Source organism: Macaca nemestrina, chromosome X, assembly GCF_043159975.1.
Source record: "Macaca nemestrina isolate mMacNem1 chromosome X, mMacNem.hap1, whole genome shotgun sequence".
Taxonomy (NCBI): domain Eukaryota; kingdom Metazoa; phylum Chordata; class Mammalia; order Primates; family Cercopithecidae; genus Macaca; species Macaca nemestrina.
Window position 1 is genome coordinate 117,505,110 of NC_092145.1, and position 22,203 is coordinate 117,527,312.

At 38.1% G+C, this 22,203-nt stretch overlaps 2 pseudogenes; one reads left to right on the plus strand and one right to left on the minus strand.

Moving 5' to 3' along the window:
• Positions 1–333: 333 nt before the first annotated feature.
• Positions 334–1,573, plus strand: LOC105463357 (myb/SANT-like DNA-binding domain-containing protein 2; annotated as a pseudogene).
• Positions 1,574–20,816: 19,243 nt separating this feature from the next.
• LOC112423355 (small integral membrane protein 15-like) lies at positions 20,817–21,034 on the minus strand (annotated as a pseudogene).
• Positions 21,035–22,203: the final 1,169 nt, after the last annotated feature.

A 22,203-nucleotide genomic window follows, 5' to 3' on the forward strand; every position in this document is an offset into this window, starting at 1 on the left:
TACTTAGTTTGCTTAGTTATATAATAAAGATAAAAAGAATAATACCTACCTCATAGTATTGTTGTAAGGATTATATTAGCTTAATTTAAAAGTACTTAAAATGGTGACTGGCATATAGTAAAAATGTCAATATGTGTCATTGTTATTACTCTTACTAATAGGATTATTATAATTTGTAAATTTTCAAGTTAAAAATAGGCTTTCCGGTCTCCTTCTCCCCTGGTGGCGGTGGTGGCGGGGCCGCGGCGGCTGATCGCAGTGTGGGGCAACGAACGGCTGGTGGAGGTGCTGTACCAGCAGCTGGAGGGAGCCGGTACGGTGTTCGGCAGCAAGGCCCCCGGGCCAGCCATGTATGAGCGCATGTCCCGGGCCCTGGCCAAGCTGGGCTACGAGCAGACCCCGTCCCAGTGCCAGGAACGCATCAAGCTGGTTGGATACCCAGAACTGAATACTGTGCTCCAGCTGTGGCCTCACCGGTGCTGAATAGAGAGCAAGAACCACCTTCATAGCTTACATGAGCTGGAGTCAGATGGCAGCACTATGGAGGACTATTCACAGGAGGACTGGGGAAACCACAGTCAGGATCTCCATGGCTATCCAACAGATCAGGAATTGGATGAAATACCTGTCACAAAGAGAACATTAAAAATAAAACAAGAGTCTTCTGAGGAAGCACAGAGGAGAGACATCATGCAGAATATTGTACAGATTTTGGAATTGGTACAGTTGAAATGGGAACTTTTTCAGAGCTGGACAGACTTTTCAAGGCTCCATCTTTCTAATAAACTGGCCATTTTTGGAATTGGTTATAACACCCATTGGAAAGAGGATATCCGTTACCATTATGCTGAGATCAGCTCCCAGGTGCCCCTTGGCAAGTGACTTCGGGAGTACTTCAACTCTGAGAAGTCTGAAGGACGGATCATTATGACCCGAGTGCAGAAAATGAACTGGAAAAATATTTACTACACATTTTTAGAGATCACTATTAGCGAAGCTAGGTGCTTGGAGCTGCACATGGAAATTGACTGGATACCCATTGCCCATTCCAAACCAACTGGTGGGAATGTTGTTCAATATTTATTGCCTGGGGGTATTCCTAAAAGCCCAGGCCTTTATGCCATTGGCTATGAAGAATGTATTGAGAGGCCCCTCTCACCACACATGGAGCAACCTTCCCTGGACCCAGGAAAAGAGGGCCGGGTTGACCTGAGAACTCTTTCAGCACAAGCCTCATTATAGGTGGAAATAGAACCCACCCGAATTATCTATTGCTACCTCTGGATTTTTGAGGTCAGGACTCTGCAGCAGTGCTTATTTTTACATTTCCAAGTGAATGCCAAAACCTTCAGCAAAGATTTGGTTGGTATTAATGGGTTTTTGTCTCAGAACTGTATTGTGGATCCCGGAGTTTCCCCCAAATCCATCTACATCAAATTTGTAGAAGTAGAGAGGGATTTTCTTTCCGCAGGCTCTTTAGTTGAGTGCCTGGAAAAAGCCATTGGATACCCCTTAAAATTTAACAACTGAATGTCATCCTTCATAAGGATTTGGGCTCTTAGCTCCTTCTTCTCTGCTCACTTCCCATTACCGGTACCACCCCTCATCCAGATGCCACCATCAGACTCTTCATGGACACCCTTTCTTCGATTGGGCCAGCATGACTTCTAAGGAATCATAGTAGACTTGGGCCAGAAAAAACAGACCTTACCTGAAAATGCTCATTTTGAGCAAGCAAGATATATAGCGAACTTGCCTGGTGGGTCAGCTATTTCTTTTTTAAAAACAGAAAAACAATTTTTAAATGGATTTTAGAGCCCTAATACAAACAAATGTAGGTACATTCCATATTGGACAAAACTTACACTTTGAGTTTCATATGAAATTGAAAAATTGTATTTTTTTCACAATGTTTCATTTTTACACATCTCTGTGTCTCTATATAAGTAATATTTACAACCCTGAATAAATAAGCAATAGATTAAAAAAATAGGTTTTCAGTGTACTAGCTTTTTTGCATTAACATAAACTGTGAATGTAGGCTGCCTACTTATGAAAAATAAAATATGCAGTAACATTTTAATTTGTGTTTCACTTTCTTTATAAAATTAAGAAAATGCAAGAGCAGTTTCCCAAAGTCACATCTTAAGAAATGGGACTTGAGACACTGGTATTTACAAGAAAAGCATGATGACAGATTAGTCAGAAAAATTACATATAAAAGGTTTAGTGTAATTATCAAATGCTAAGGATTGCATAAGATAAAATAGAAAACTGTATAGGTTATTAACGTAGAGTTAGAGTGTGTGTGTGTGTGTGTGTGTGTGTGTGTGTGTGTGTGTTGGATAAGTGTTGCTTAAACATAGATAGGACAATAACTATTGTCAAGTATTTTTATACTTGAACTTTTCCCACAACAATCCTGTGAGATCCTTGGTTATAGATAAAGAATCTAAGGACTAAATAAGCTAAGGTTGTAAACACATGTCTTCAGAATGTAGTATTCCTTATGTCGGACTGAAGTGTAGCACTCTTTTGACTCTACAATAATTGTACCTGTATTAGACAAATGGAATAAACCAGAACAAGATGTACATAGTCCCTGGCTTCTCAATACTTCTAATTTAACACACACAAAATTTGAAAAAGTAATTAGAAATGTTTAAAAAAATTAAAAGGAGAACTTCTAGGTAGCTGAAGACGATGGTGGTCACCAAGCTACCACTCTCCCACCGTATCTTCCTAAAACAATATCAAATAACAAGATGGCAAATGTAAATTTACACAGAAAAAGCCCTCTGCATAACTTGAAGACATAGAATGTGAAAACTTCCAAGTAACAATAGGTTAAAAAAATAAAAATTACCAAATTCCAGTACAATGTTCCATGCTACCACCTTAATCCCCACCCTCCAGCCACGAGGCAAAAGAGAAAAACTGTAGGGAAGACAGAAAAGGAAGATAAGGAAGGAGCCAACTGATCCAAAATTATCCTCAGAAAGATTGATTCTACCTTAAATCTGAATATTCTAAAAAAGCATCTGACTAGATCAGAACATGGATCACAGGGAAGGGATTTCAAAGTACCTATGGTTTAAAGGGGCAATCTTTGAAACACATAGCTTCTGAAAGAGAAAAAAAGTCAATAAAGAAGGTAAGAAACTCCACTTGGTAATTAGGTGGTGAAAGGAAAAAGAAACTAAAGGGAAAAATGTAGCATCCTACAGAACAAAAGAGAATCATAAAACCAGAGGACACACAGCTCTGCCACCCCACCTAAACAAACAAACAAATCTGTTTACAATGTATGAACTTTGTTATGTAAAGAGAAAGGGCATCACTAAACTAGGAATCTTGTGAAACATCCCAATGCAATAAAAATGAACAAAATGCAAATTAGCAAATTCATATAGAACTGTTCTTAAGAATCAGAAGACAAACTTTCACACAAATGAGAAAATTTCACACATACAAAGAGAAGTCTCTGAAAAAAAAGCAGAAGAAAACTAAGAATTAAATATATAATCAAGTATGTGTTTGAGGATATGAAAAACCTTGTAAGAAACTCAAACACTAAGAAGGAAAATGGAAAAACAACAACAACAAAAACCAAGGAGATATGAAAAGAGAATTGTCTTAAGAAAGAACTAAAGTGAAGACAAAATATCTTAGAAATAAAGAATTAGTAATAAGGTACCCAAGGTAGAGTATCAAGTGAAACTTAATAAGGAGCATAGAAAAAAGTCAAGAAAACAAGTAAGATAATGAAAAGAAGACCAAGAAAGAAGCAAAATGGATGAGAGACAAACTAGTAAAAATGAATGACAGTAAAAGAATAATATTCATATCATTAGAGGCACCTACCACAATCAGTTAAACCCATCTACAAAATGATTATAGCACTATGGAATAATCTGAACTAGAGGAACCCTACTAGTCCATCCTTGGATTCCTGTCCCTAAGAAACTACAGGATAAAAGTCTATAGTTTTAAGCCCCCACGTTTCAGGGTAATTTGCTACATAGCACTAGATGATGAGTACAGATTTTGTTACCTGGAAGTCTTGTACTGACATACAAATAACTAAAACTGTGGGCATGGCATTGGAACTGGGCAGTGAATTTTGAGGAAAGTGTCAGTAAATGTTTAAAGTGCCTTGAACGTGCTGTAAAGTTTGGGACTTTGAAGAAGATACTAGTGAGAGCTTAAGGGAAAGTGAGGAAAATGTTACTGGAATCTCAAAGGAAGGAAATTCTTTTAAAAAAAAATTTTTTTTTTTTTTTTAAGAGACACGGTCTCACTCTGTCATCTAGGCCAGAATGCAGTGGCATGATTATATGACTATAGCTTACTGTAACCTCAAACTCTTTGACTCAAGCCTTTCACTTCAGCCTCCTAAGTAGCTAGGACTACAGGCACATGCCACCACATCTGGCTTTTATTTTATTGTATTTTATTTTTATTATTTATTTATTTATTTATTTTTGTAGAACTGGGTCTAACTACGTTGCCCAAGCTGGGATTCTTATAATGTAGTGGCAGAATGTAACTGTTGTCTGTGGTTATGTGAGAAGTAGAAAATGTGCTTAATAAACTGGGTAGTCTAACTGTGGTTATTTCTAAGTAAAGTGTTGAAGATACCACCTAGTTGCTTCTTGATACTTATAGTAAAATGTGAGAGGGGAGAGATAAATTGAGGGAAGGGTGTGGTGTTTTTTAAAAAAGAGCCAGGACTTATGGCTTTGAAAATCTCAGCCTCTCCAAATGGCAAATAATGCTAAAATTAAGAAATGACTTCTGGGTAAAGATCAAATCTACGGCACTTCCAGGAATCGTTGTCTAAAAATGAAAAGTGTGACTGTAAAATCTCTTGTTAAAATTTAAGAAATATCAAAGATTCTATTTAGATCTTCAAAGTTATATTCAGTCACATAAAAGGCACTTTAAAGAGATTAAGAGTATGCCTTATAGATCCTTTAAATCAAAAGCTTAAAGGTGCTGTTTCACAGCCCTATGGGTAGGAACACAAGGTAGAGAAGAACTTATCTCAAGGGGGATTTGTAGGTGTAGCTTTTCTCTAATGAAGTAAACCTTAATGAAATTTACAGGAGACCCAGACAGTTACTGATAAAACCGTATCAGCAAAAACATTGCCAGCTTGGACTGAAAGGGACAAAGAGAAAACAAAATGAAAAGAGGTTCTTGGATCCCCAAAATTCTACTAGTAGGTAGCAAACTGAGGAAACCACTCAGCTGTGAATTCTGATTCAGAAGGCTAAACCAAAAAGCTAGGCATGTAAAGCCAAGTACCCAGACCCAATCAAGGAATATCTAACATTTGCCTGGATGGATTTAAGATTTCTGCAGACCAGTGATTCCGTTTTGCTTCCCATTTTCTCCCTTTTTAAATAGGAATATCTATAGTGTTAATCCCATGTCTGTTCCACAATTATATGTTGCGTGTGTTGGGAGGAAGATAACTTGGCTATTTAATTTTACAGGTCCACAAGACAAGAGGAACTTCACCCAGGTAGCAGCACCTGGACCTGATTTAGATAATGAGATTCTAAACCTTGAGCTGGCACTTTAACAATTTATGAATTTTGAGGACCTTCGGAGGGGGTGAGTGTATTTTGCATGTGGAAAGGAAGCAAATCCTTGAGAGCCAGAAGGAAAACTGTGGTAGGTAGCTTTTAATCCCCAAAGAGTCCTACCTCCTAGTATTCAAGCCTTTGTGTAATTCCCTTCCCTTGAGTATAGACTGAAATTACCCACTACCTTCTAATGAATAGTATATTGCAAAAGTGATGAGATATCACTTCAAAGATCAGGTTACAAAAAGATTGTGGCTTTTGTCTTATTCTCTCTCACTGCCTTGCTCGCTTGTTCTGAGAGAAGCCAGATGCCATATTGTGAGCTGTCCTGTAGAGAGGATCACATGGTAAGAAACTGACAACTCCAGCCAACAACTAACAAGAATATGAGACTTGACAACAACTAGAAGAGCTTGGAGGTGAATCTCTAAAGTGCTGAACCTTAAGATAACTAGCCTGGCCAACAACTCGACTGGAGTTTTATGGAAGACGGTGAGCCAGAGATCCCAGTTAAGAGACTCCCTGATTCTTGACCCAGAGAAACTATACCATAATAAATGTATGTTGTTTCAAGCTGCTAGATTGTGGAGTTGTTTGTCTGCCAATAGATAATGATGTGGTAGGAAACACTACCCCAAAATACAGCATCTTGACATACTGAGTATTTTAAGCTGAAGTAAATTGAAAAACAAACAAACAAAAAAGCAGGAACTTCTCTCTGACTTTCTCCTATCTCTTCTCTTATAAAGTGGGCCATAGAAACTGAAACTTCCCTTGTTCCTTCTTCCCTGAAGTAGGCCAGAAAACCTAGGAAGGCTACTCTCTGATCTTCTCCCTCCCTCTTACCTTGAAGACCTTCATGTGACAAGTAGACTACCCCATACTGAGAGGGAAGGAATGTCACACAGAGAGGCCAAGAAGAATCTGAAAAAACAGGCCTTGTTAAGTTTCCTGCAGCTTCTTACCATTTACCCTTTTGTCTTCTAATTATATCTCTGCATGATTGTCCACAAAAACAGTTTTTGCTGAGTTTTTGGGTCTTCATTTCTGAAGGCTCCTGTGTCATGTACAACTTACACTAAGTGAATTTGTTGTGCTTCTCTCTTTTTAATCTATATTTTGTTACAGGAGTCTCAGCCATAAACCTAGTGATGTGTAAGAAAAATATATTACTTTTCTCCCTAATAACTAATACATTCATTTATTTTAAAAAATATTTTTAATTTTCTCACAAAGCACACCACAACAATATGCCATGGACATGATACATACCTATAATTAAGAAATTTAGATAGTCCCAGCTACTCGGGAGGCTGAGGCAGGAGAATGGCGTGAACCCGGGAGGCGGAGCTTGCAGTGAGCTGAGATCCGGCCACTGCACTCCAGCCTGGGCGACAGAGCGAGACTCCGTCTCAAAAAAAAAAAAAAAAAAAAAAAAAAAGAAATTTAGAAAGGCAAAAATAAACAAATGAGAAAGGTATACTAAACAGAAGCAAAGGAAGCATAGGCATAGAGATGCTGGTATCAGCAAAGTTTAATTTAAGCCCCAAAGCATTAAATATGACAAAAAGGACATTTTTTTGCATGTGGCTAAACATTGCACTGCAAAGTGGAGCCATAATGTGTGTGAATATTCATGCACTAAATGTAGACAGCATCCATATTTTTGAAACAAAAACTACAGAACATTCAAGGAAACATATAAAAACATAGGAATCATAACAGATGTTACTATAACACTCTCAGTGCAAGACAGATCAAAAGGACAAAAAGAAAATAAGGAGAAAAATACCTAAACAACTTGATCAATAAAGTAGATTTTATGAACATATATGAGCTGTACATTCTGATATAGCTTCTGCTCAAGCACCTATTAATCCATTCTCAAAATCCAATCCTACATTAGGTCACAAGGAAAACATCAGTAATTTACATTATGTTGAAATAGTTCAAATAACATATCTGATCACAATATAATAAAACTGGAAATTATTGACAAAAACAAACAAGCAAACATATAAAACAAATTAGCTCTTTCACCTGGAAATGAAAAATCCTATGAAACAACTCCTGGGTGAAGGGGAAACATAGAGTAAAATTACAGAATTTATATGAATAAAGACAATGAAAACAGTATGTATCAGAATCTAAGAGATATATGTAAAGCAGTGATTGCAGGAAAATTCATGTTTTTTTAAAAGAGCTAGGAAAGAACAAAGTAAACCAAAAGAGAGCACAAGAAAGGAAACTATAAAGGCAAAAGCAGAGATTGAGAATGGAACAAAACAGACCTCATTAATAAATCAAAATCACTTTATTAAAAACAAAAAAAGCAGATACACCACTAGCTAACTTGTCCAAGAAATGAAGGGATAAAGTACAAGTACGCCAATTAAGAAATGACAAGAACTGTAGAAACAGAAGAGATTTTTCTCTACAGAAATGAATTTGAAAATGAAAATAAAATGGATAATTTCCTATGGAAATACATATTACCAAATTTACCCTACTAGAATTAGAAAGCTTAAACAGACCAATTTTCATATAAAAATATTGAGAATATCATTAAGAAATAGCCCTACAGAAAAACAAGGTCCAGATGTTTTCCCAAGAAGACTCTACCAAACCCTCAAAGATAAGATAGTTCTAATGTTCTACATATTGTTTCAGAGTTCTAATATTCTACATATTGTTTGAGAGTAAAGGGAAAACTTCATTACTTTTGTGATGCAAAACCTGATAAAGACAGTACATGAATGCAAACTACAGACCAATATCACTCGAATGTAAATTTTAAGAAATAACAAAATATTAGCAAACAAAATTCAACATTACAGTAAGAAAATAATATACCACGATTGAGTGGGATTTATTCCAAGAATATGGGTCAATATTAAGGAATTCATTAGTACCATACACCAGATTGATATATTGACAAAAAAATGACTGCACATCTGGTTATTTCTACAGATGCTGGAAAAGCCATTGACAAAATTTAAAAGCTGTAATACAAAATGAAGCTATAATATGTGTAAATATTTATGCACTAATTTACATATATGCTGTAAACATATATAATAAATTACTAAATTACTTATACAAATACACACACACACACACCCCTTACTTCTAAAACCAATATTTTATATAAAAAGAAAACACTAGAGGCATTTCTGCTCATATCAAAACAAAGCAAACAAACACAAAATACTAGAGATCCTGAGAGACAGAACATCTCCCACTGTCCTTTGACCACTTTTGTAATTCAAAATTGCAAATTGCAGTGAAAGTTATCTCACCAGCACCCCTCCTACTTGGGGCCCAAGTAAATAGCAGTTTAGACAAATTACACAGGAGGTTCTGTGGTGGATACCAACCATGTAGCTCTTAATGTCATTGCTTGTTTCAGTGCTGAGAGGAGCCATTTTAAGTCATTATGAGATAAAGAAAAAAGAGGAAGGAAGATGACAAAGGGTGAAAGGGAACTCATGGCAAGAACATCTGGTTATCAGGGGCAGAACAACCCAACCCAGCTGATGCTCCAGCTGACAATGGTTGTATGAGTGAGCTCAGGTGAAACTAACAAAGAGATTTCCCTGAAAACTTACACACAATGGTGAGACATAATATTCTGTTGTTACTTAAAATTACTAATTTTAAATAACAATTTTTCAGGTGGCTCATTTTGTTAATAAAAGGCATCTGTACCAAGAGAAGAACTACTCTGACCAAGACGTGAGACAGTGATAAGCAATAGCATCAGGTCACTTTATTCGAGTGAAGGAACCCACTGTAGGTTCAGCTAACTTGGATTTCACACAAGGTCCACTCTCCTTTTGAAAGTCTCTTCCAGCAATAAACAAGCTATCTGCAAGAATGAGCTGTTCTGATCCCTCGGCCACACAATGTTGTCTAAAACTAATTTCTGTGAAATTGAAAAGTTGCTGGCATTTATACAACTTACCCTCCTTGTCTACCTCCTTCTACCCCAAGGGTGAAATTGGAGCATTTGAAGGAGTAAAATAATTAAATTATGCATCCCAGTATTCTATCATGGAAGATAAAAGTGCATTGTTTTACAAGCACAAGCTCGTCACTGTGCAGGATAAATCCGGAGCATGTGTCTCTCAGTAAGAGTTTAGATGTATTGCCCAACAACTTCCAGCTACTTGAACATGCAACTCCCAGGACTCACTCACTATCTCATCCTTCACCTACCCCCTCCTTTGTACACATGACAATCCTATAATGTGTAATTCCTCATGTCTACTTATTCATGCTTTGGTGCCTTCTTTAGGATTCCCAAAGCCCATATGCTGGTGTTAACTAGCAGTTTTCTGGTTCTGCTTCTAAGTAACCCATTTCTAATTCTCCATCATGGACTAAATGAGAGGCAAAAGGGCACCCAGACAGGGCCCTTCAACGAGAGTTCGGTAGATTTATCGGTTGTACATTTTGGATTTTGGGCTAACTTTCCCTTGAAAAAAACAGTCCCACTCTCCCCTATGCTCCCTTATCTACCAAGTAAGAATTTAAAATATATATCTTGGAGAAAAAATTCTGGACTTTAGAGAAAGTATTGATGGGGTTCAGGATATGCCATCCCAAAATATGACTGAGGAAGATCAGGATATGCTATTCCAAATTATGCCACTTTGGCATATTGATTACTTTGAGCTAAAAGAAGTTGAGAATCGGCCGAAGAGGGAAAAGCTTCACACCTCCCCTTCAATTGCAAACTGTAAAACTCCCCTTTTGTAAAGGAAATTTTTGTTAATAAAAGGCATTTGTACCAAGAGAAGAACTACTCTGAAAGAACTTTTTTTTAAATCACCTGAAGACATATCTGCATACCAAGGCAACCTTTATTCACTAAATTTTTCATCCCTTCACCTTCTCATAATATGCCCCCATCACTCCTCAGATATGCCAAGTCTCTTGTTCTGAGCCCCTGTACATTTGGGAGCAGGTACAACTAGTCAACATTATGTGCAACTAGAATCACAAATCCCAACTTACTCTGGGATATCTGCGATTCAGGTGTTGTTTCTGCATATCTTGAAAAAATGTTCAGTGTTATATTGTCTTTCTAAGCAATAATATTCGTATGCTGTAATAAAAAATCCAGTAGAACTCCAAATATGACTTTCTGTTCACTACTACATATATATATTTAGAGCATTTTAAGAGGTTTCTCTTCTAAAAATGAAAGTGACACTGTGATAACTGTAGGCCTTAGACCTTAGGAGATATTGCAACTTCTATGATTGCTCTCCCTGAATGCTGCAATGAGACTATCACATAAGGAAGCTTATCTATCCTATTTAAGGATGACAACCACAGTGCCCCAGCTGATGATTAGAATCAACTGCCAGACATGTGAGCGGGGGATCTTGGGCCTTGCAACCCAGCTGATGCTCCAGCTGACAATGGTTGTATGAGTGAGCTCAGGTGAAACTAACAAAGAGATTTCCCTGAAAACTTACACACAATGGTGAGACATAATATTTTGTTGTTACTTAAAATTACTAATTTTAAATAACAATTTTTCAGGTGGCTCATTATGCAGCAATAGATAATTGATAGAAGCACAAATATTACTTGAGACTGAGCATGATGGTTTATGCCTATAATCCTAGCACTTTGGGAGGCTGAGGCAGGAGGATTGCTTGAGCCCAGGAATTCAAGATGAGCTTGGGCAACACAGTGAGGCACAGTCTACAAATAATACAAAAAGTAGCTGGGAGTGAGGGTGTGCACCTGTGGTCCCAGCTACTTGGGAGGCAGAGGCAGAGGCAGGAAGATCACTTTAGCCCAGGAGGTGGAGGCTGTAGTGAATCATGATCATGCCACTGTACTCCAGCCTGTGCAACAGAGAGAGATCTTGTCTCTAAAAAAAAGAAAAGAAAAGGGAGCAAGATGGCCGAATAGGAACAGCTCCAGTCCCCAGCTCCCAGCGCGAGTGACACAGAAGATGGGTGATTTTGCATTTTCAACTGAGGTACCAGGTGCATCTCACTAGGGAGTGCCGGACAATCGGTGCTGGTCAGCTGCTGCAGCCCGACCAGCGAGAGCTGAAGCAGGGTGAGGCATCGCCTCTCCTGGGAAGTGCGAGGGGGAAGGGAATCCCTTTTCCTAGCCAGCGGAACTAAGACACACAACACCTGGAAAATCGGGTAACTCCCACCCCAATACTGTGCTTTACCAACGGTCTTAGCAAATGGCACATCAGGAAATTATATCCCACACCTGACTGGGAGGGTCCCATGCCTGAGGAGCCTCCCTCATTGCTAGCACAGCAGTCTGCAATCAAATGGCAAGGCAGCAGCAAGGCTGGGGGAGGGGCGCCCGCCATTGCTGAGGCTTAAGTAGGTAAACAAAGCCACTGGGAAGCTCAAACTGGGTGGAGCCCACAGCAGCTCAAGGAGGCCTGCCTGTCTCTGTAGACTCCACCTCTGGGGACAGGGCACAGCTAAACAAAAAAAAAAAAAAGCAGCAGAAACCTCTGCAGATGCAAATGACCCTTTCTGACAGCTTTGAAGAGAGCAGTGGATCTCGGAGGTTGAGATCTGAGAATGGACAGACTGCCTACTCAAGTGGGTCCCTGAACCCTGAGTAGCCTAACTGGGAGACATCCCCTACTAGGGGCAGACTGACACCCGACACCTCACATGGCGGGGTACACTCCTGAGACAAAGCTTCCAAACCAAGAATCAGACAGGTACACTTGCTGTTCAGCAATATTGTATCTTCTGCAGCCTCTGCTGCTGATACCCAGGCAAACAGGGTCTGGAGTGGACCTCAAGCAATCTCCAACAGACCTACAGCTGAGGGTCCTGACTGTTAGAAGGAAAATTATCAAACAGGAAGGACACCTACACCAAAACCCCATCAGTACATCACCATCATCATCAAAGACCAGAGGCAGATAAAACCACAAAGATGGGGAAAAAGCAGGGCAGAAAAGCTGGAAATTCAAAAAATAAGAGTGCATCTCCCCCTCCAAAGGAACGCAGCTCATCGCCAGCAACGGATCAAAGCTGGATGGAGAATGACTTTGACAAGTTGAGAGAAGAAGGCTTCAGTCCATCAAATTTCTCAGAGCTAAAGGAGGAATTACGTACCCAGTGCAAAGAAACTAAAAATCTTGAGAAAATAATGGAAGAATGGATAACTAGAATAATCAATGCAGAGAAGGCCATAAACGAACTGACAGAGATAAAAACCATGACAGGAGAAATAAGTGACAAATGCACAAGCTTCAGTAACTGACTCGATCAACTGGAAGAAAGAGTATCAGCGACTGAGGATCAAATGAATGAAATGAAGTGAGAAGAGAAGTCTAAAGAAAAAAGAGGAAAAAGGAATGAACAAAGCCTGCAAGAAGTATGGGATTATGTGAAAAGACCAAATCTACATCTGATTGGGGTGCCTGAAAGTGAGGGGGAAAATGGAACCAAGTTGGAAAACACTCTTCAGGATATCATCCAGGAGAACTTCCCCAACCTAGTAAGGCAGGCCAACATTCAAATCCAGGAAATACAGAGAATACCACAAAGATACTCCTCGAGAAGAGCAACTCCAAGACACATAATTGCCAGATTCACCAAAGTTTAAATGAAGGAAAAACTGTTAAGGGCAGCCAGAGAGAAAGGTCGGGTTACCAACACAGGGAAGCCCATCAGACTAACAGCAGATCTCTCAGCAGAAACTCTCCAAGCCAGAAGAGAGTGGGGGCCAATATTCAACATTCTTAAAGAAAAGAATTTTAAACCCAGAATTTCATATCCAGCCAAACTAAGTTTCATAAGTGAAAGAGAAATAAAATCCTTTACAGATAAGCAAATGCTTAGAGATTTTGTCACCAACAGGCCTGCCTTACCAGAGACCCTGAAGGAAGCACTAAACATGGAAAGGAACAACCGGTACCAGCCATTGCATAAACATTCCAAAATGTAAAGTCCATCGATGCTAGGAAGAAACTGCATCAACTAACGAGCAAAATAACAAGTTAATATCATAATGACAGGATCAAGTTCACACATAACAATGTTAACCTTAAATGTAAATGGACTAAATGGTCCAATTAAAAGTCACAGACTGGCAAACTGGATAAAGAGTAAAGACCAATCAGTTTGCTGTATTCAGGAGACCCATCTCACATGCAGAGGCACACATAGGCTCAAAGTAAAGGGATGGAGGAAGATCTACCAAGCAAATGGAGAACAAAAAAAAGCAGGGGTTGCAATCCTAGTCTCTGATAAAACAGACTTTAAACCATCAAAGATCAAAAGAGACAAAGAAGGCCATTAAATAATGGTAAAGGGATAAATTCAACAGGAAGAGCTAACTATCCTAAATATATATGCACCCAATACAGGAGCACCCAGATTCATAAAACAAGTCCTTAGAGACTTACAAAGAGACTTAGACTTCCATACAATAATAATGGGAGACTTTAACACCCCACTGTCAACATTAGGCAGATCAATGAGACAGAAAGTTAACAAGGATATCCAGGAATTGAACTCATCTCTGCACCAAGCAGACGTAATAGACATGTACAGAACTCTCCACCCCAAATCAACAGAATATACATTCTTCTCAGCACCACATTGCACTTATTCCAAAATTGACCACATAATTGGAAGTAAAGCACTCCTCAGCAAATGTACAAGAACAGAAATTATAACAAAGTGTCTCTCAGACCACAGTGCAATCAAACTAGAACTCAGGACTAAGAAACTCAATCAAAACCATTCAACTACATGGAAACTGAACAACCTGCTCCTGAATGACTACTGGGTACATAACGAAATGAAAGCAGAAATAAAGATGTTCTTTGAAACCAATGAGAACAAAGATACAACATACCAGAACCTCCAGGACACATTTAAAGCAGTGTGTAGAGGGAAATTTGTAGCACTAAATGCCCACAAGAGAAAGCTGGAAACATCTAAAATTGACACTCTAACATCACAATTAAAAGAACTAGAGAAGCAAGAGCAAACACATTCAAAAGCTAGCAGAAGGCAAGAAATAACAAAGATCAGAGCAGAACTGAAGGAGATGGAGACACAAAAAACCCTCCAAAAAATCAATGAATCCAGGAGTTGGTTTTTTGAAAAGATCAACAAAATTGATAGACTGCTAGCAAGACTAATAAAGAAGAAAAGAGAGAAGAATCAAATAGACACAATAAAAAATGATAAAGGAGATATCACCACCGGCCCCACAGAAATACAAACTACCATCAGAGAATACTATAAACACCTCTACCAAATAAACTAGAAAATCTAGAAGAAATGGATAATTTCCTGGACACTTACACTCTCCCAAGACTAAACCAGGAAGAAGCTGAATCCCTGAATAGACCAATAGCAGGCTCTGAAATTGAGGCAATAATTAATAGCCTACCAACCAAAAAAAGTCCAGGACCAGATGGATTCACAGCTGAATTCTACCAGAGGTACAAGGAGGAGCTGGTACCATTCCTTCTGAAACTATTCCAATCAATAGAAAAAGAGGGAATCCTCCCTAACTCATATTATGAGGCCAGCATCATCCTGATACCAAAGCCTGGCAGAGACACAACAAAAAAAGAGAATTTTAGACCAATATCCCTGATGAACATCAATGCAAAAATCCTCAATAAAATACTGGCAAACTGAATCCAGCAGCACATTAAAAAGCTTATCCACCATGATCAAGTGGGCTTCATCCTTCAGATACAAGGCTGTTTCAATATATGCAAATAAATAAAGGTAATCCAGTACATAAACAGAACCAAAGACAAAAACCACTTGATTATCTCAATAGATGCAGAAAAGGCCTTTGACAAAATTCAACAGCCCTTCATGCTAAAAACTCTCAATAAATTCGGTATTGATGGAATGTATCTCAAAATAATAAGATCTATTTATGACAAACCCACAGCCAATATCATACTGAATGGGCAAAAACTGGAAGCATTCCCTTTGAAAACTGGCACAAGACAGGGATGCCCTCTCTCACCACTCCTATTCAACATAGTGTTGGAATGTCTGGCTAGAGCAATCAGGCAAGAGAAAGAAATCAAGGGTATTCAGTTAGGAAAAGAAGAAGTCAAATTGTCCCTCTTTGCAGATGACATGATTGTATATTTAGAAAACCCCATCATCTCAGCCCAAAATCTCCTTAAGCTGATAAGCAACTTCAGCAAAGTCTCAGGATACAAAATTAATGTGCAAAAATCACAAGCATTCTTATACACCACTAACAGACAAACAGAGAGCCAAATCATGAATGAACTTCCATTCACAATTGCTTCAAAGAGAATAAAATACCTAGGAATCCAACTTACAAGGGATGTAAAGGACCTCTTCAAGGAGAACTACAAACCACTGCTCAGTGAAATAAAAGAGGACACAAACAAATGGAAGAACATACCATGCTCATGGATAGGAAGAATCAATATCGTGAAAATGGCCATACTGCCCAAGGTAATTTATAGATTCAATGCCATCCCCATCAAGCTACCAATGAGTTTCTTCACAGAATTGGAAAAAACTGCTTTAAAGTTCATATGGAACCAAAAAAGAGCCCGCATTGCCAAGACAATCCTAAGTCAAAAGAACAAAGCTGGAGGCATCACGCTACCTGACTTCAAACTATACTACAAGGCTCCAGTAACCAAAACAGCATGGTACTGGTACCAAAACAGAGATATAGACCAATGGAACAGAACAGAGTCCTCAGAAATAATACCACACATCTACAGCCATCTGATCTTTGACAAACCTGAGAAAAACAAGAAATGGGGAAAAGATTCCCTATTTAATAAATGGTGCTGGGAAAATTGGCTAGCCATAAGTAGAAAGCTGAAACTGGATCCTTTCCTTACTCCTTATACAAAAATCAATTCAAGATGGATTAGAGACTTAAATGTTAGACCTAATACCATAAAAACCCTAGAAGAAAACCTAGGTAATACCATTCAGGACATAGGCATGGGCAAGGACTTCATGTCTAAAACACCAAAAGCAACGGCAACAAAAGCCAAAATTGACAAATGGGATCTCATTAAACTAAAGAGCTTCTGCACAGCAAAAGAAACTACCATCAGAGTGAACAGGCAACCTACAGAATGGGAGAAAATTTTTGCAATGTACTCATCTGACAAAGGGCTAATATCCAGAACCTACAAAGAACCCAAACAAATTTACAAGAAAAAATCAACCCCATCAAAAAGTGGGCAAGGGATATGAACAGACATTTCTCAAAAGAAGACATGTGTACAGCCAACAGACACAAGAAAAAACGCTTGTCATCACTGGCCATCAGAGAAATGCAAATCAAAACCACAATGAGATACCATCTCACACAACTTAGAATGGCAATCATTAAAAAGTCAGGAAACAACAGGTGCTGGAGAGGATGTGGAGAAATAGGAACACTTTTACACTGTTGGTGGGATTGTAAACTAGTTCAACCGTTATGGAAAACAGTATGGCGATTCCTCAAGGATGTAGAACTAGATGTACCATATGACCCAGCCATCCCATTACTGGGTATATACCCAAAGGATTATAAATCATGCTGCTATAAAGACACATGCACATGTATGTTCATTGCGGCACTATTCACAATAGCAAAGACTTGGAATCAACCCAAATGTCCATCAGTGACACACTGGATTAAGAAAATGTGGCACATATACACCATAGAATACTATGCAGCCATAAAAAAGGATGAGTTTGTGTCCTTTGTAGGGACATGGATGCAGCTGGAAATCATCATTCTCAGCAAACTATCACAAGAACAGAAAACCAAACACCACATGTTCTCACTCATAGGTGGGAACTGAACAATGAGATCACTTGGACTTGGGAAGGGGAACATCACACACCGGGGCCTATTATGGGGAGAGGGGAGGGGAAAGGGATTGCATTGGGAGTTATACCTGATGTAAGTGACGAGTTGATGGGTGCTGACAAGTTGATGGGTGCAGCACACCAACATGGCACAAGTATACATATGTAGCAAACCTGCACGTTATGCACATGTACCCTAGAACTTAAGGTATAATAATAATGATAATACAACATTTAAAAAATACAATATTCCAGAAACAGTTTAAAAAAAAAAAAGAAAAAGAAAAGAAAAGAAAAAAAACTACTTGCCCAAGTCAGAGTATTATTATTTTCAGCATTTTTGTGAAAAGCAGGTACAAGTTGTCCCTGTTCAGCTGAGTCACATGGCTTGGTAGGCAAAATCAGCTGCAATTCTGAAAACATAGTAACTGTGATATTGTTTCTGTTCAATGAAGACAAATGACCTATTTTATTATCTAAATTTTAAACCCTTTAATATGCTTCCCCAAAGGTTGCCTGATTGAGAATTTTAAAAAATCACGAAAGAAAACTAGCGAAAAGCATCACCTAATAAATGCAATGATTTTCTCAACCTGAAACCAGAAAAATAGAACATTCAAGTATTGAATGAGACATTTTAGTTCAAACTTTGAGGAAGTGACATTTCAGCATAGAACTGAAGGCAGTGAGGGAGTTTGCTGTGCAGTCATCTCGAAGAAGTGGACCAGATAGAGGGAATAAGAAGCTCATGCAAAGGACGCAGTTCAGGAATGCACTTGTCATGTTCTTAGTATGATTAACTTTTGATGTCTATTTATAGTGAGAACAGCGTAGAATAACACAATTGAAAATAAGCTAAACTTTATGAAATTCCTTATTTTCAATATAAAGCAGGATACAAAGTTGACTAATAGAAAAGCAGCTTCTGTCTCGCTTTCAATAAAAAAATACTAAAGGACATTGGCTTTAAGTATTTGCTAGCTCAGAATCTGGTTGTAATCTATGTCTCTACATTATTGCCTGGCTCTAATCTCTACCCCTAAGACCAACCCAGGTGTCTGGGAGTCTAGTCTAAGTTCCTTGTTCTGAGCCCCTGTAAGTTTAGAAGCAGGCACAACTAGTAACCATCACATGCCACTGGAATCTGAAATGCCAACTTATTTTGGGTGTTCTGGGATTCAGGGTTTGTTTCTGCATTCCCTGAGAAAAATGTTCAGAGTGTTACATTGTCTTTCTAAAAAATAATATTTATGTGCTAATAAAAATCCTCCTGAAGTCTAAATATGATTTCTTGCTCGCTACTAGATGTACATTTATGGCATTTTAAGAGGTTTCTCTTCTAATTTTTTTGTCTTCATAAAAAAGTATCAAATTTATTTTAATATGTAGTTTCATTTTAAAATTAGAGCTGTTGGACAACTTTTTGTAACTTAAAATTTATTATCAGAGGTGCATAAAACATTAACCAGTTATTAAATACTGACAGTGGATAAAATTACTGGACCATGTATTTATAAATGCCAGGTTTAATAGTAAGAAGCTCCAGTTATACTACTCAGCTAAAAGAAACATGCTTAAGGTTGGGCATGGTGGCTCGCGCCTGTAATCGCAGCACTTTGGGAAGCTGAGACAGGTGGATCACGAGGTCAAGAGATCGAGACTATCCTGGCCAACATGGTGAAACCCCGTCTCTACTAAAAATACAAAAATTAGCTGGGCGTGGTGGTGCATGCCTGTAGTCCCAGCTACTCAGGAGGCTTAGGCAGGAGAATCGCTTGAACCCGGGAGGCTGAGGTTGCAGTGAGTTAAGATCGTGCCACTGTACTCCAGCCTGGCGACAGAACGAGACTCCGTCTAAAAAAAAAAAAAAAAAAAAAAAAAAAAAAAAAAAAAAAAAGGCATGCTTTAGCTCTTCTAGTAATCGCATTTTTATTTTGAAATAATTTATTCTTACCCAATTACTACTATGTCCAATGAAATTTTCTAAATTTTAAGACGTTCTTTACTACTTATGAAGTATGACTTAACTGTTAACTCTTTGAGAGTTCTTGAAACATCATTTGAAGTCTTAATTTTCACCTTGAACCTATTCGATCAAAAAATATTGGACATTATTACCACATAAATTAAAACAGAGAATGGGATAAAAAACCAAAAGTGGAATCTATATAATCAGCAAATTATGGGATAGGACATTCTATTTCACAGTGGTACTTAGCATATGAATAAACTGGTTCTTGGCCGGGTGCAGTGGCTCACGCCTGTAATCCCAGCACTTTGGGAGGCTGAGGCGGGTGGATCACGAGGTCAGAAGATCGAGACCATCCTGGCTAACACGGTGAAACCCCGTCTCTACTAAAAATACAAAAAAAAAAAAAAAAAAAAAAAAAAGCCGGGCTTGGTGGCAGGCGCCTGTGGTCCCAGCTACTCGGGAGGCTGAGGCAGGAGAATGGTGTGAACCCGGGACGTGGAGCTTATAGTGAGCCGAGATCATGCCACTGCACTCCAGCCTGGGCAACGGAGCGAGACTTTTGTTTCAAAAAAGGAGAAAAAAAAAAAAAAAAAAAGAATAAACTGGTTCCAAGGTACTACAGCGTTTGGCATATTTATTGCAAGCTTTAAATAATAGTGTCACTTTTCTCAACAAGTTATCTCTAAGAAAATGGCAGTGCTTTTAGGTACAAAAACTGTTATATCTAGTAGACAAAATTCTACAGAGTCAACATAAAAGAATTTTTTATAAAATTATGTTTTAAAAATGCAGAACGTCTTGATAATTACCAGTTGTCTGAAAGACTAAAATCAGAAAAATGCAGCAATTAGATGTACTTATTGATTAATATTACTTTGCTTTGATAAACCCAGAAATGATTCTATTCCAAGAAATACGCAATAATAATAAAATATGTGATTAATGTACTGTATCTCTTTTAAGCCAAAGCATACTTTTCACCTCAAAGAGGACAATCCTGAATTTTCACATTCTTAATTTTCTTTACCCAGAACAGGACCCCATTTTAAGCCATTATTTGAATAGAGTTCATAATCAAAAGTCATTTTTCTCCAAAAGATATTTTCATTTCAGTACAAAAGCTGCAAAATGGCAAATGACTAAGTCAGTTATAAATAATTTGTACCATAATAAGTGCTAATTTGTAAGAATTGTCAATAGATACCAACAAACTTCTATACCCAAGCTTAGAAGTTGCTATAGTAATAAGTTAGAACTAACATAATTCTTCCATATGGTCAGATTTTCTTTGCTAAATAAGACTGTTATGAAATCGAAAGAAGAAATCTTAATAGGTCTTTCCAAGGCTGCATAATTTTCCAAATTATTTTCCTTTGATTGTAGAGCCTGCTCATTTTTTCAGTCCTTTTATAGTTGTTTAGCTTTTGCAATATTTTCTTGATGTTTTTGTTTCTTCTGTTGCTCCTGGCCTCAATCGTCTTGGCCAATTTCCAAAACAGTACAGCACCTGCTGGTAACAGTGGAGTAAAGTCCAAACTATCTTTTGTAAGAAAACCGTATGGGTCCTTGGCAGCCCATTATGCAACATATTCGGCCCAAGCCTTTATATCAGACATCTTTCTAGTAGTTTCACTTATTCTTGATTAATGATCTCTCATTTTGTCCTAGGATTATTAGGGAGCCAATCACAATTTTAGATTACCCTTAGTTGTTTGTCTTCTTTAGTTCCACTGTACACGTCTGAGAGAAGGTTTAAATTTCTAAGGGGACCATGTTCACTCCTGCCCCTGAGCCTTGGCAAGTGTGGGTTCCTCATCCCACCGTGAGTCAGGTAGGACTTACAGATCCCCAGAAATGTGGGGATGACACACTACAACTTGTTCTACCAGCACCAAAGCCGCCATCTCTGCTGTGCACTGGGACAAGAACCACTGCAGCAGTGGCCACCAGCCTTTCCTACAAACTGCAGGTTCTCAGACTTCCATTTCCATTTTCAATTAACTAATGTTTTAACGTGCCTAGAAACCAAAGTAATGGCTTTAAAAAAGAAGTTAATTAACTTTAGATAATTTAATTTTATGAAAATATATGCTATGTTGAAAATTTCAAAGATTTAGAGAAGCAAAAATAAGCCAGATGCAATTCTGCTACTCAAATATGGAGTTTCTATTTTATATTATTCTATTCTTGAGCATATACCTGTCAATAAATATATGATAAAATGGACTTAAATGCTGTGCACTATTTGTAACCTATTGTCTTACCTTATTGATATATAATGAAATTCTATCCTTCTTAATAAAAATATGTCTATATTATCATTTTTGATGTCTACACATGTCTCCTATTTAACTAATAACATGTTGAACAAGTTTGATTTTGTAAATACAGAATGGTTATCATGACGTTGTTTCCATGTTTATATCCATGACTATTTTCAGTTTCTGGAAGTGGTTTAAGTGGACAGTTATTATTCATATGCTCTAGCAGCTCATTCCTTTGCAGAGTCATTTTGCTATACCACCAAAACTCTTTTTAATCCTTTAGAATTAAAATTCTTTTTCAAGTTTTAGAACGCTAAATTCTTTATAATTTAGAACTCTTACAATTTTTTTTTTAAGAGTTGGGATCTTGCTCTCTTGCCCAAGTTGGAGTGCAGTGGCACGATCCTAACTCGCTGCAACCTCGAACTTCTGGTCTCAACGGATCCTTCTGCCTCAGCCCCCAAGCAGCTGGGACTATAGGTATGCCACCACTCCTAGCTAATTTTTTAAAAAAACATTTT